Genomic DNA, 14,978 nt, shown 5'->3' with positions numbered 1-14,978 from the left:
ATTTATAGTAAAAACGAAATTAAAGCAAAGAAACGACCATCGATCCAGGGGTTTTTTGTGATTCCGGGCTGCGCAACCCGGCGTTGGTTGGCTAAAGTAGCTCGTTCTACCCCAAAATCATATATTTTATGTCAGATAACTCATTCCAGATTGCGAGATACACCCAATCTAAGGTCCGATGGTGCGGATCGCTTCTGTCGTTGACTGGGCCTTTTCTGATCCATCTTGGCCATGAAACTGTCCGCGACCCGCTCTACATCAATGAGTCAAAAATTGAATAATATCCAAATTTCAAATGAATCATACTGGAGTAGACAACGAGCATAGTGAAGTATGTATTCATGAGTCCTTACTCATGACTTAGTGGTGGACTTATAAGAATTAGAGTGTATGCATTAAAAATAAAAATAGTATATTTGAAATCTTTCACTGAATTATAATAAAGTTAAACTAGGCTAAGCTAAGATAAGAAAATATAAATATAAAGCAGATAGATATATTTAGCATAGTACCTCGAGTTATTCGATTGCTTCTTTTATAGCTTATTGATACGACGAAACTCTTGCTAAATTTCCTTGTTGATTTTAGATGATTCAAGACTATGCCATATTTGGTTTGTATTGGAAAGAAATGACTCCAGTCAAATCAAAAACTAATGGCTTCTCAAATCCTCTTCTCGTGGAGGATTCTTTGCGAAGATCATCATGACCTACTAAATTTGGTCATCAAACCCGTCAAAATTCCTTTGATAAAGACAACCAAACCAAGATCGAGGTCTTGCCAAAGGAATCAGGAACCGATCTTTAACCTCAAATCGATCATTGCCACTCACTTAGTTGCCCACCTCCTCCACTTCTATTCGAGGTGTTGGACAGTCGGAATCAAACCACCTCCTGCATTTTCATCATTCATTGTAAGATTGTTTGAAGTATTGAATGAATTTGGCACTAGAATGGGCCTAACTAGAATTTTAATTTAATTCTCTCATTCAATTAATCCTAATTAAACCACGACTTGATATCAGATCATCCAGTTTATGTGTTTCTCTATCCTAATTTGCATAATAATCGTGCCCACATGGCATCCTCTGATCCGTCTCTCTAAGAGCAAGTGTATGGCTCATGCTTCTGTGTTAATAATAGAATACGTAATGTTGAATGAAGGTCAAAACAAAAATAGGTATTTTTGCTAGTATTGGTCCCGTAGTGTCAACACGTGGCAATCTTTTTAATGGTCCATGTCGGAGTGCAAAAAATACATATAAACACCATGATAAACCCAATGGATTCTTTATTAGCCCATATAAGAATCAACGAACACTAATAGATGTACCCAACATCACTCACTTTCAATATCTTCTACGTGGTCTCATAAAGTGAGTCAAAACCACATGATCAAGATCCAAGACCCTCGCATGTTTTCAGGTCTAAGAATTGATCAAGTAATGTGCGTAGTCAAGTTCTTAATTTCATGATTAGAGTCTAGGCTAATATGCCTTAAATTGTTGACTTGAACTTCAATCCACTAATGGAAGTGTCGAAGAGGCCATGCTAAGATTCCATATCTATGACAAACTCACACTCACTTTATGTACAGTAAAGGCAAAAAGGCGCAACTGACACCAAGTCAATTTTCGATAGTGATGGCATTCCATCCTAACTCAAGTCAGTGCATTCACACAAGATGATCGTACATCTCTAAGATCAATATCCACAAATGTGTCTTTAGCATTTGTCTCAGTCATGACTTATGTGGATATTGAGATCCATGGAACACAACTTTCGCCGATCAGTAATAGCCATGTCCAATTTTTAGTTTCTCAGGATCAAAAGATGTATCGTGTATTCCTCACATAATCTAAAGAATAATATAACATTAAATATGTCTAAGGCATATGACATAAGGACCCATAATAATTAAAATCAACTATTGAGATAGGCCAAATCCCATCCGCATGATAATAGATTGGAACACATGTTGCTTTTCGAAGGCACAACTCCAACAATTTTATCAACAACATTCGTATGTTTTTCATCTCATGCCTAAAGTTGAAGCACATCAAAGCTCAAGTGGACTACACAATAGAAAAAAGAAAAAAATGAAAATGATGACTTTCACGTTGAAACTTTCTTAAGGTTCATAATAATGTTTATTTGTCATCTAACCTGTTAATAAGGTGCCACAAACTTAGATGAAGGGAAAACACAAATATGCTTGATCCAAAACTTTGTTACTCCTAAGAAGATCTCAACAATAGGTGTTCATGTGTGGTCCACTAGAATTTTATATATACATCAATTTTATTCTCATGCCTTAAAATGAGTTGAAAATGGATTGACAACGTGGATGAAACACAAATGTTACGGTAGGAGTGAATTTTTTTTTCTCACCACGGTGAAGGGTGGGATTAGTAGGGCTAAAAGTCAAGTAGGTTTGACTCGACTGACCTGCGACTGACTCGACGTTGGGTTGGGCTCAGGCAGGATGTATTGGGTTTGGTCTCGAGCATAGGCTATATAAACACTAAACTGATAAAACTTAGGTAGGGCTTGGGTTGAAGTGTTGGGTTGCTCGACCCAACCCGAACCCGGTCGATATATAAGTTATAAATTATAATTGAGTATGGATCACCTATGTTGAAAGCACATGAAATTCCAGTGTTGAGTCTTATTGGTCCACACCATTTCCAATGACCTAAGCTAACAAGATATGCCGAATTTCTCTCTCAAATAAATTGTGCTACACAATATGACTTTTAAAGGAGTAGTTGTCCTATATTTTAACTTGTTTGTTTAGAAAAACTAAAGTTATTTACACTAAATAACTACAAATATAATTAATAAAATTATAGGTAAAAAAATAAAACCTATATTGAAATATGATAGACTAATTTAATAATAAAAATATTAGCATGACCAACCTGAGTGAGCCTGCTTTGGTTATTTTTGGGTTTAGAATTCCCAAAAGTTGAGGTGTGTTGGACTAGAGTTGAGGTATAGGAACCTCAAGTTAGGGTTGAGCACTAACCCGGCCTAATCCGACTTTTAGCCTAGGGATTAGCTGAGAATGGGTAACAGCATAGAGGGTGAGTCCCTAATGTGGTGCCCACGAGATGTGTTGTATATCCATGCCATCTATCTTTTTTTCTAAGTAGAGATACAAATATCAGATAAACGACATTGTCTATTAAAAACTTTTCGTGGGCCATAGACTTTTTTCAGATCAGTTTTATATTTATGTTTTCCCTTCATCCAGGCCATGTGATCTTATCAACAGGTTGGATGGCTAATAAAAGTAACGGTACACCTTAGTAAGTTTTTAACGGTGGCATTCAATGACTTCTGTTTCCTCTAGTGTGGTCCACTTGGGTTTTTTATCTACTTTACTTTTGGGCATATGCACTGGAATGATCTAGCAAAACTGATGTACGGCGTGGATATACAACGCATGTATCGTGGTGGGCCCACGGTCAGGGCTCACCGGCTAATCTATCACCCCGTACTCACCTAATCCGCGCCCCAAACTGCCGACTTTGCTTGTGTGCCTGCGAAGACGGTGACGTTCCTCGAGCTCCTAGTTGTACGAACAGTTCAAAGGATATCAAAATTACATGGCCACATATGATTTATTATCATATCCACGTTCATTCATTTGGCGAGATAATTTTAGATGATAATAGAAAAAATTAATAATATCCAAAGCTCATCTGGACCACACCACAGGTAATAGTGGTATAATAATTTTCACTGTTAAAACACTAGCCGGACTTACTCGTAAGGTTTATTTTCCATCCAATCTCTCCATAATGTCCCCTAGACCTGGATGGATGAAGAGGAAAAACAAATATCATATTGATTCAAAACTTCTGTGACTCCAAAAAGATTTCACCGGTAGACGTTCAATCCTCTCCAAATGGTTGGACGGTTTGGAAATAATACATGCCTCTTGATGAGACCCACGGAACTTAACGACGTCAACCAGCCAACCCGGTCGGTGGTGTGTGGTACACCAGCATATCTGCTTCCGCGGTGAGTGGTACACCAGCAAATTCGCTTCCCACCTAATCGTCCCGCAAGTTAAAACGGGGGCCGCTTCGTGGATACAGGTCCTTGGATCCCTGGTTGTAGGGTCCACCATGAAGTATGTTACTTACATCCATGCCGCACATGCATTTTGAAAGCTTATTTTATGACATGATCCAGAAAATGAAGCAGATCCAAATCTTTTATGGATTACACTGGTGATTTAAATGTTTATTTGCCATTCAACCCGTAGATAAGGTCAAAAACACCTGGACGAAGGGACCACGTAAATAGTAGCTTCATCCATAACTTTGATGGCGCACAGGAAGTTTTTAATGGTCAATCACTACTGTTTCAGGTGGTGTGGTCCACCTGAGATTTTTATCTGCTTCATTTTTTGCTGTATGATCTAAAATGAGATGTCAAAACGGATGGACAGCACGGATGTAAGATGCATGTATCAAGGTGGGGCTCGAAGTCAGCGATCCACCTGCCTTTATAGATCCGGAGATCCACCGAAGTACCGAACCCAAGGCCGGTTTAAACAAGGAGCGGTTTAGGTGCGGCACTTACCGCACGCCCGCATTGTTATATATAATCTACATCCGCTCTGTCTGTCCGTTTTTCCAGGACATTCTACGAATTATACGGAAAATAGAGTATTTCAAAATCTCGAGTGGGCCATACTAAAAAGAAAATAGTGTTGATTATACGCCTCATCGTTAAAAACTTTCTAAGAGTCTATCGTAATGTTTCTCAGATTTTTATTCTCCATCCAACCTCTTCATATAAGGTCGCAGAAATCCAGACGAAGGGAGCATAAAATATCAGAAGGGAGCATAATATATCAGCCAAACCCAAATTTTTTGTGGCTCATAAGAAGTTTTTAATAGTCAGTCACCGATGCTTTGTTAGTATTGCCCACCTGAGATTTGGATTTACTTCATCTGAGAAAATAAATAAACGAAGTGGATTTAAAATACATATATCAAGGTGGTCCCACAGTAAGTTACGCACCATCTTGGCTGAGGCCGGAGCCGCGCCTAATCCGCTCCTGATGAAACGGACGCGGATTTCCTGCCAATGCCTTCCTCTGCAGGGGAAACGGACTGGCTACTCCCCAGTCACCCTCTAATGGTTGGTGGTCGATGCTTTGTTGGCCTATTATGATTTAAGTGTTTCATCCATGCTGTTCATCTAATTTTTCAGATCGTTTTATAGTAGGAGAACAAAAATGAGATATATCCCAATCTCACGTGGACCACATTACAAAAAACAGTGTTGAATGAGTGTCAACCATTAAAAATCTTTTGGGAACCATAAAAGTTTTGGATCAAGCTGATCTTGTTTTTTTCCCTTCATCTGGGCCTGTATGACCTAATCAACCCATTGGATGTCAAATAAATAGTACATTAGGCCTTAGGATGATTTTAATGGTGGATATCCAATCACTATTGTTTTCCCGTGGTATGGTTCACTTGAGATTTATATCCTTACAATTTTTGGTATAAAACCTGAAATAATCTGAAAAAAATAGATGAACGGAATAAATGAGATACATACATCACGGTGGGGCCATAGAGCACCGACCAGCCACCGGGATGGTGTCAGGGGCAGTAGCCAATCCGTCTCCCTCCGCAAGGATGTTGTACGGGGCCTACCTTGATCTTGGTTAGAAATCCACCCAGTTTGTTCGTTCTGAGATATCATTTTATTAAATTATATAAAAATTTAATTGGATGTAAAGTTTAAGTATGTCACACGAGAGGAGAATTTGGAAGAAATAATACCTACGGTTGAAACTTTTCTAGGCTTCACCTTGAGGTTTATATGTCATCCAAACCTTTAATAAGACCATTTCCGTTGCCAAGGGTTGAAACACACAGAAGCCCGATACAAAACTTTTATCGCCGTACGAATATTTCAAATGTGCTCATTGAATTCCCACTGCCTCCTCTTGTGTGGTCCACTTGAGTTTTGGATCCATCAAATATTTGGTAGAATGTCTTATAATGATGTATTAGAACGGATGAAAAGGGTGGATTTCTAGAAACATAACGGTGGATCCCACCCTGCGCACTAACTGCGTGTAAAAGCCTCTGCACGAAAACCGTGTCCCGTTAAAAATGAAGCGGATTGGCTGATGTACCCCACCCCACCAACTTAGCTGAGGTGGGTAGGTGTCGTGCGAAGACGACCGCGGGCGCTCCTCGAGCTCCGAATTGTACGAACGATTCAAAGCAGATCAAAGTTATATAGGCTTAGTAATGATATATTTATTATATCCACAATATCCACACCGTTCATCCATTCAGGGAGATCAATTTAGGTCTTTGTCCAAAAAATTATTCATATCCAAAGTCAAAGTTGACCAAACAATAGATAAAAGGGGGGACACCAATTCTCACCGTTAAAACGTTTAAAGGGCCCACCATAACGTTTATTTAAAATCCAATCTATATATAAGGTCACGTAGGCTTGGATGAAGATGAAAAACAAATATCATACTGATCCAAAATTTCTGTGACCGTAAAATGGTTTCAAATGGTAAACTTTCAATGTCCCACTGATTTTTACACCGCGGCTCACTTGATTTTTTATTCATACCTTATGATGGGACCCACAGAGTGAATGGACGGTTTGATATAATTCATACCTTATAATGGAGCCCACAGAGTTTGGTGGTGTCGACACATTAGCCAGTTCGGTCCTGTGCAGTACACCAAGCACATCACCAAGCCAGCTGATGCGGGCGCCTGTGCGAAGACGACAGCTCCTCAATATCCGAGTTGTACGAACCGTGGCCACGTGTCGTGAGAAGACGAGTGGCTCCTCGAGCGCCGAGTTGTAGTAACCGTAGCCATGTGTCGACGACCGGCTCCTCGAGCTCCGAGTTGTACGAACGATTCAAAGGAAATCAGAGTTACGTGGCTCATAAGGATGTATTTATCATATCCACACGGTTCATCCATTTGGAGGGGATCATATCTTTCTTAAAAAAAAACAAATCATTTCCAAGTCTCAAGTGGACCACACCACCAATGGTACTAGAACGATGATTCTTGCCATTAAAACATTTGTAGGCCAACCTAACATCCGAACGTTTGTAAAGGTTATAAAGTCACCCTCGAAAGGATTTCAATGATATACGTTCAATCCTCCACAACATTTTACGGTGTGGTCCACTTTATTTTTGAATCCATCTTATTTTTCCCAAAAACATTTACCATAAGATCGCTAAGTGAGCTGACAGTTTGGATATAACTAATACCTCATGATGGACCTACAAAAATGGATAACCCCAGCACGAAAGCGGATTGGCTGGTATGCCACGCATCAACTATATAGCTGTGTATTGGCCTAAGCAAGTTCCGTGGGTCTCATCACGAGGCGTGTGTTATATTCACAATGTTTATCAAATTTAAGAGCTCATGTTAAGGCTTGAGAAGAAAAATAAGAGATATGTATAACGATAAAGTGGTCCACGCTGAAAAAAGCAGTGGAGATTTAACGTTTACCATTGAAACCTTTCCAGTGTTAGAGAAGTTTCGGATAATATGAAATTTGCTTTCCCTCGCTGTGTTTTCCAACTTTGATCAGGTCTCGGTGACCTTCTGAAAAGATGGATAGGAAATAAACGTTATGTAGCCCTGCAAAGTTTTTAACGGTGAAAATTATTATCCCTGCTGCTATTTGTAGTGTGGTCAAGTTAATCTTTGAATATGATTATTTTTAGATAATGCTCTAAAATGATCCCTAAAAAAGTACAAACGGTGTGGATATAAGAAATACATCATCGTGGGGCCATGTAAGTTTGATCTCTTTGGTACCGTTCGTACAACTCGGAGCTCGAGGAGCGTCTCCACCAGCGATAGTTAGTGTGTGGTACACGGTACACCAGCCAATCCCCTTCCCCTCAACACATCAGCCAGGTCGAAGGTCGGGTCGGTGGTGTTTGGTACACCAGCCAATCCGCTTCCCTTAAAACAGGCCCGAACGGATCCCTCATAGCTTACTATCCCAGCGATCAAATCTCACCACGTCTCCCCACCACCGCTGAGGTTGATGAGCTCCCCACCACCTAATCCGCTTCCCTCTTCTCTCTCTCTCTCTCTCTCTCTCTCTCTCTCTCTCTCTCTCTCTCCCTCTGCTTCCAGAGAAGGCCAGAGTATCAGAGCGCCTTGCCGGAGCCCGGACCGTCCAAGCCATGTCACCGCAACCCAGCGGCGAATCAGCCGCATTGCAACGGACCTCCAACCACGCCTCAACGGCCATTGATCGAAAAAGCTAGGGTTTTCTATTCCGGAAGGTGTTTTTCTAAATCATCTTATTAAATAAGCATGGATTGGGGTTTAGGGTTTTAATTTCCTTTATATGCTAAAAAAAACAAAAGTTTTCTTTTCTTGAAGCTATAAGCTATTTTTTCTTTTAAATCTTGCTGAGTATTCTCGGACTAGGGATTTGGGTTTTAATTTTCCTTTATGTACTAAAAAAAATAAGGTTTTCTTTTTTTGAAGCTGGAATGGTTTTAGGCCTGGCTTTTGAAATAGTGGCGTGTTCTGGAATGGGGTTTGGGCTATTGAAAATTTGGATCCTACTCAGCTTGGGGATATACCATTGCTAGCCTTGGATGATGAAAATCAATGATTCTGGCCCACTGCTAGTGTAGAACTTGACTGTCTAGGGGTCATTTGGATGACTGTTAGTGTTTTTAAGTGGTAAATGATTTACAGGTGTAAATCACTTTTTTACAGTGTGTCCTGTTTGGCTGTAAGCTGTAAGCTGTAAATGATTCTAAGTGTTTGGATAACCTGTAAATTGTTCAAGTCCTGTAAATAGAGAGCCATTATAGCCACTAGACTGTAAATGGAGAGAGCCATTAAATGAAATCGCAGCTTTTTGCCTGTAAAAATCAAATGGGGCTGAAAGCTGTAAATGATTTACAAGCATTTTCCAGCATCCAAACATAGACTGTAAAGCAGAAAGCAGGAAGTTCCTGCGCAAGGATGCTGGGTGGGGCCCACGGAGATGTTTGTGGCAAATTCATCCCGTCCATCCGTTTTGCGAGCTCATTTTTGGACCTGTGACCAAAACTTAAATGGATCCAAAACTCAAATCAGCCACACGAGAGGAAACAGTGGGGATTCAGTGAGCACCGTTGAAACAGTTTTATGGCCGTAAAAGTCTCGTATAAGGCCAAATATTTTATGCTTTCACTTAATCCCAGTGGGAATGACCTTATAAACGGTTTGGATGGCATATAAACATCAAGATGGAGCCCAGAAAGGTTTCAACGGTAGGCACTTCTTTCCCCAATTTTCCCTCTTATGTGATCCAGTTGAATTTTGGATCGACCATTTTCGTCGTATGTACTAAAATGATCTAGCAAAATGGATGAATGGGATGGATTTTTCACTAATATCTCGATGGCCCTACCCAGCATCTTGCACACGAACTCCCCATGAAAGGCTTTCGCAGGAAATCCGCGTCCTTGTAAACCATTAACCTGTAAGTCATTTAGGGCGTGTTTGGATGGGTAGCGTTCGTTGGAGTAGCCCGTATTAAGTTGGATTGGGTACTCGAATCCCACAGCGTCCGAGCAGTTGTTTGTTTGGACGGGTGGTGGATTTGCGGCTGGATGAAAATCCACTGGATTGTGAGGGATTTGGACGCTGGATTGTGGTGGGTTTTTGGGCATACGGTGCAATCCTGTATGATTGGATGCTGAATAGGGGTTTTTTTGGAAACCATGATGTATGTGTTTCATCCTTTCCGTTCATCCATTTTTACAGATCATTTTATGGCTTGATCCAAAAAATGAGAGGTATACGCATTTCAGTTGGACCACACCACGTGAAAACAATATTGATTGGACATCCATCATTCAAATCCTCGTAAGGCCCACTGTACTGTTTTTTTGACATCCAATAGGTTGATTAGGTCGTACAGCCCCAGATGAAGGGAAAAAACAAAAGTGACCTTGATCCAAAACTTTTATGGGCCCAAATTGTTTTTTCAAGGTCGACGCTCATTCAATAATGTTTCCTGTAATGTGGTCCATTTAAGATTGGGATATAACTTATTTTTGTTGTTTTATGATCTGTTAAATTAGATGGACGGCATGGATGAGACACATACATTGTGGTGGGTCCCACGGAGCACCGACCACCAGCCCATCCAAACACAATCACTGGATAGCCATCCGCTCCTCCAAACACGCCATACCTGGCCGCTGGATACAGCAATCCAGTGGGGATTGCTTGTAATCCACTGACACTGTCTTGAAAGGCATGCAATCCACCCTGATACTACCAATTCCATCCAGTGTGCCTGTCCATTGGACGGGCCCATCCCATGGATTAGATTGTATTAGGGTGGATGGCAGGTAATGATGGCTGCGTCAGTGCATTGCAGGCAATCCCATGGGATCCCTATATCCAGGGAACCGAGTATGTTTGGCCCGCCTGGCCAATCTGGGCACTACGCCCGGGCAATCCCTTCCAATCCGTCCACCCAAACACAGGCAAAATAGATGGGATTAGGAGGGGTTGGGTAGATTTCAAGGTAATGATGGTAATGTCAGTGGATTGCTGGCAATCCCAGTGGATTACTCTAATTCAGGCATAAGTTCAACGTGCCTGTTTGGCATGCCCAGCCAATCCCAGGATTGCTCCTTCCAATCCCTTCCAATACAATCTAATCCCATCCAGTCTGCCCGGCCAAACAGGCACGTTGAACTTCTGCATGGATTGGAGCAAGCCCGTGGGATCGCCAGCAATCCACTGACATCATCATCATTACCTTGAAATCTACCCAATCCCTCCTAATCCCGTCTATTTCGCCTGGGACATGTTTGGGTGGACGGATTGGAAGGGATTGGCCAGGTGAGCCAAACATACTTGGTGGTAGATTCCCTGGATATAGTAATCCACTGACGCAGCCATCATTACCTGCCATCCACCCTAATACAATCTAATCCCATAGGATGGGCCTGTCCAAACACGCCCTTACAGTTTGCCCCATGTACAGGTATCCAAACGACCCTAACTAATCAAGCTGAACACAAAAGTCCATGGCTGTTTGTGTATTAATATAAACCTCCTAACATGGTCTAACTAAAGAGGGTCTGTGCTAGTTGTGCACGCCGGTCTGCAGTTGTCAAATGCAGACCGTAGATGCCCCCACACATGCTAGGATTGATCATGTGTGCAAGATCCAGACTGTTCATCAGATGGTCCCCATAGCTACCGTGCTAATAAGGTTCTGCGCACACGTAAGTTGAATGCCGATTGCCAGTTATTGTCATTTATGAATGAGGCCCACCTGATTAGCAAACCAACCTTCTTTCTCTTCTGGGATAAAGCACATCCAGATTTAGAATAGATATGCCATGTTGGCATGTGTAAGGGCATTTGATTTGACAACGCAAATGTGCATCCGCAAGTGGCATCCTACCTTATAAATGAGAATTGGTGCACCTGTGCACCAAATACATGGCGTGAAGATTAACAACAATGCAACGGTGGGGATGAACTGATGAGATGGCCACAATTGTGAAAGGAGAGATCGACTCGGGGTGGTAGAGCCAGATCCAGCTTTTAGGTTTTTAAAAATAGTAAGGGCCCATTCCACCAAAGGGGTTTTCATGCCTACAAAGGGCCCCTTCTCCAAAAGGGTTTTTTCATGCCTACATTGCAAATATCACTTCAACTATGTTAGATTTTTACTGTTCAAAAAAAATAAAAAAAGGATGAGATTTTTTTCTTTCTTTCTTTCCTTTTGGTGAAATGGTTTCGAGGATTGATGTTTTCTTGGGGCAACTTTCATGATAAAGATGCTTATTAGATTATTTTTTTTGATGATGTTAGCAACAAGTGGATGACTTATAGTGTGTATCGGTTGTGATTCTATAATATGTAATCTTTATTATTGAATAGGCCAAATAGCGGTGTAGATTCCCATTTAGTAATCCATCTACTGTTTAAGAATTTACATAGAATAATACATATTGTTCAATCTTTATAACAAACTCGTGTGACTCAAATAAAAGCATTTTATAAGCCAATTTTGTTCAAGTTATTGAATTAAATATGATTGTTCCATATGGATTCTTAAATTGTCCAAATTTTGGATAATTTGGTACTATATCATGTATATAGGATGTTCTTCACACTATTTACATGTGGTTTGAGATTTGACACACTACCCATTATATTCTCCAAATATATGGTTCTTTACTAATTGAATGCCTTTTCCGTGAATAATGGATTACGTGGAAGGCAACAAATTAGTAGAGAATTGTTTATATATTTGGAGAATCATGGGAAGATGTTACTAAATTCTCAATTCACATGTATTGTGTGAGAACAATATATGATATGTTACTAAATGGGATAAAAAGTGAAACTAAGTCCAAACAAACATTAGATGAATAATCCCCACATGTATATTATATATTCTCAAGGTTTATGGAATGATTTCAATAAAGTAAGTCTTCCATCTTAGCCTTTCATATGGTCCAGTTAGAACCATTGAGACGGATCATCCTTGATAAGTCACCTTCCATAATTTAGAACCGATCCCACTCCGCTCAACCAACCTGAACGCTCTGATACCACTTTGTTGGTGGCCGTTGCACAAAACCTTAGGATCTAGTCTCCTAAATACACCAGAATGGCTAAGATTTTCTGAAGGGAATGCTTTTGCAGCATCGCCATCCATGATGGGGTTACCAATGAACTGTCTGGATCAAACATGGGGCTTACCTGTAATGGGCCGAGCATTGTAGAATACCTCTCTATTTTGGAATCTTTATCTATCATTTGCGGGAGTAGCACATTTTCCCATATTTGCAGATTGTCAATTCAGTTGTGATGAACCATGTCACCATTGAAGATGGGTGTTTGGTCCAGGGTTCTGTTGTTTGCAGTAATGTGCATCTACAAGACCATGTGGTTCTGAAGGACTGTCAGGTAATCTTTCTTGAGCTCTCTCGCTCACCTTTCTTGCTAAGATCCTTGGCTAATTGTATGGGGCTATGGGCTGCATATCAGCATTGACATGATATATTTCACAATATCAGTATTGGCTACTCCTAGGGTTTGTTTGGATGCACTATTGAATGGAATTGCAATTATTTGTCTAAAAAGTGGAAACAATCAAATTATGATATCCATCTTGAGAGTGCTGACTCCAAAATTGCGATTTTGTTACTTTCAAGTTGGACATGAAGGAAAATAAAGCTCAAACCGAGTGCTATTTTCTCGTTGAACATCACTACCATTTGTCATCTTCTCTTTTGCTTGAACTGTGTTCTGTTTTTCACTTTACTTGTGCATCCAAATGCAGACCTATCTGCCGGTGACCAAATAGAATGGTTAGGATTTCTCTTCTAGAAAGGTTCTTGTTGTTGTCTTATGCCCTTTTTTCTTTCCAGGTGGGAGCGGGTTTCGTAGTCACTGCCGGAAGCGACCATAATTCAGAGTCCTTAGCAAGAAAGGAGAAGTCCTCAACTCAGTAAATTATTTCTTTGGTTTGTAGGCTTCTTTCTCTAATGGCATTAAGCCTTTGAAAATGTTGAAAAAGAAGATGAAAAAAAAAATCATCTTTAGATCTTTACCTACTCAGCAATTGCTTGCTTCTGTCATAGATTTCGTGGGCTAGACATCTTTTCATTTATTGCTTGAAAAGCGACTCTTAAATTTTGGTAGGTATGGAAACAGGTTGGAAAGTTTGAAGAAGCCACATTCTTTTTAAGTAGGGGATTGTATCTGTTACTCTGGATTATGTTCACATATTGTTGATTGTAAGACCTTGATTTTCTTTAATCATATTATTGTAGTTGAGTTCTTGTTGTGTACAACCGGTTCATGTGGAATTCATGTGCAATCCAGCTCACTTGCCAACGTGTCATGTTTAGGTCTGGATTACTGCGATCCTAGCCATCAATCTTGGTGTGCCATGTGGTCCCACATTGATTATCCCCCTTTATTTAGTTTCTTAAGTGTGTTAGCAGGACACTGATGAAAAGGCAATGTTTTCCCATCAGGAACATTTTTTCGGGACGGTCCATCCACTGTCCTGCCCATCAGATCATTATAATCATTGCACACATTCACCATTAGGCACTAAATGTGAAATTTCTCTGTATCCCTGACTATCCGGCAGATGTGTCACATGGTAAGAAGTCAAAGCTGTGCAAAAGGTGTGCCCCACTGTGATTGATTATGTACAGTAAAAATCAGGCTGATCTACATGATAGACGAGCCACATCCGTACTTGGTTTTTGAACAGTCATCCACCCACCAAAGGACCCCAAAAATTGGATGGTTTAAATCATCTGTCCAAATAGCCTCGGACCTTTTCTTCTTCTTCTTCTTCTTTCCTTTAAAAAAAAAAAAACAGATACAGAGCTACAGTACTGCTATGGATTGTCGATGTTACAGTGATTGTGTCAATTTCATTGTGCTATCCTTGTGGTTGATCAAGGTGTGGAACACTTGGAATGTGGGATAAAATGGTATTGAATTACATCGAGTGGAATTAACATCATTATTACATAACGGTTATATGTCTGGAATTGATAGGGATATCAATGGGCAGGTTGGCCTGTTGGGCTTCCGGGCCTGGCCTGCCTTGGGCCGAGCTTGGGTTGGATGTCAGGCCCGAGGGCCTGGCCCGGGCCTAAGAGTCGATTCCGTTTAAACAACTGGCAAGCCCGGAAGCCCGACTGGGCCCGTCTCTCTCTCTCTCTCTCTCTCTCTCTCTCTCTCTCTCTCTCTCTCTCAGCAGCAGCAGCAGCTGCAGAGACCAAAAATGAAAAGGATCCAAATCGAATTGAAGGGCCACAAGTGTTTTGTATCAATATAAGATTTTTGTGCTTTCAGTTCATCGATGAGGGAGTGACTCTATGAATGGTTTTGTGCTTTCCATTCATCCAAGTGGGATTGACTTAAT

The 14,978-nt window shown here is 40.7% G+C and overlaps 1 protein-coding gene and 1 long non-coding RNA gene across 2 annotated transcripts in view; one reads left to right on the top strand and one right to left on the bottom strand.

Annotated features, from left to right (window-relative positions):
* The window catches only part of LOC131251960 (putative disease resistance RPP13-like protein 1), a 91,559-nt gene that overhangs the window by 9,733 nt on the left and 66,848 nt on the right, over window positions 1–14,978 (bottom strand). The window lies entirely within an intron of this gene.
* Window positions 12,703–13,877, top strand: LOC131250960 (uncharacterized). The gene is made up of 2 exons (XR_009173517.1): window positions 12,703–12,994; window positions 13,459–13,877. It is a non-coding gene; the product is annotated as an uncharacterized LOC131250960 (long non-coding RNA).

Source organism: Magnolia sinica, chromosome 7 (genome assembly GCF_029962835.1).
Source record: "Magnolia sinica isolate HGM2019 chromosome 7, MsV1, whole genome shotgun sequence".
Lineage (NCBI taxonomy): Eukaryota > Viridiplantae > Streptophyta > Magnoliopsida > Magnoliales > Magnoliaceae > Magnolia > Magnolia sinica.
The sequence above is the reverse complement of the archived record's forward strand: the minus strand, read 5'-3'. Positions and strand labels throughout refer to the sequence as shown.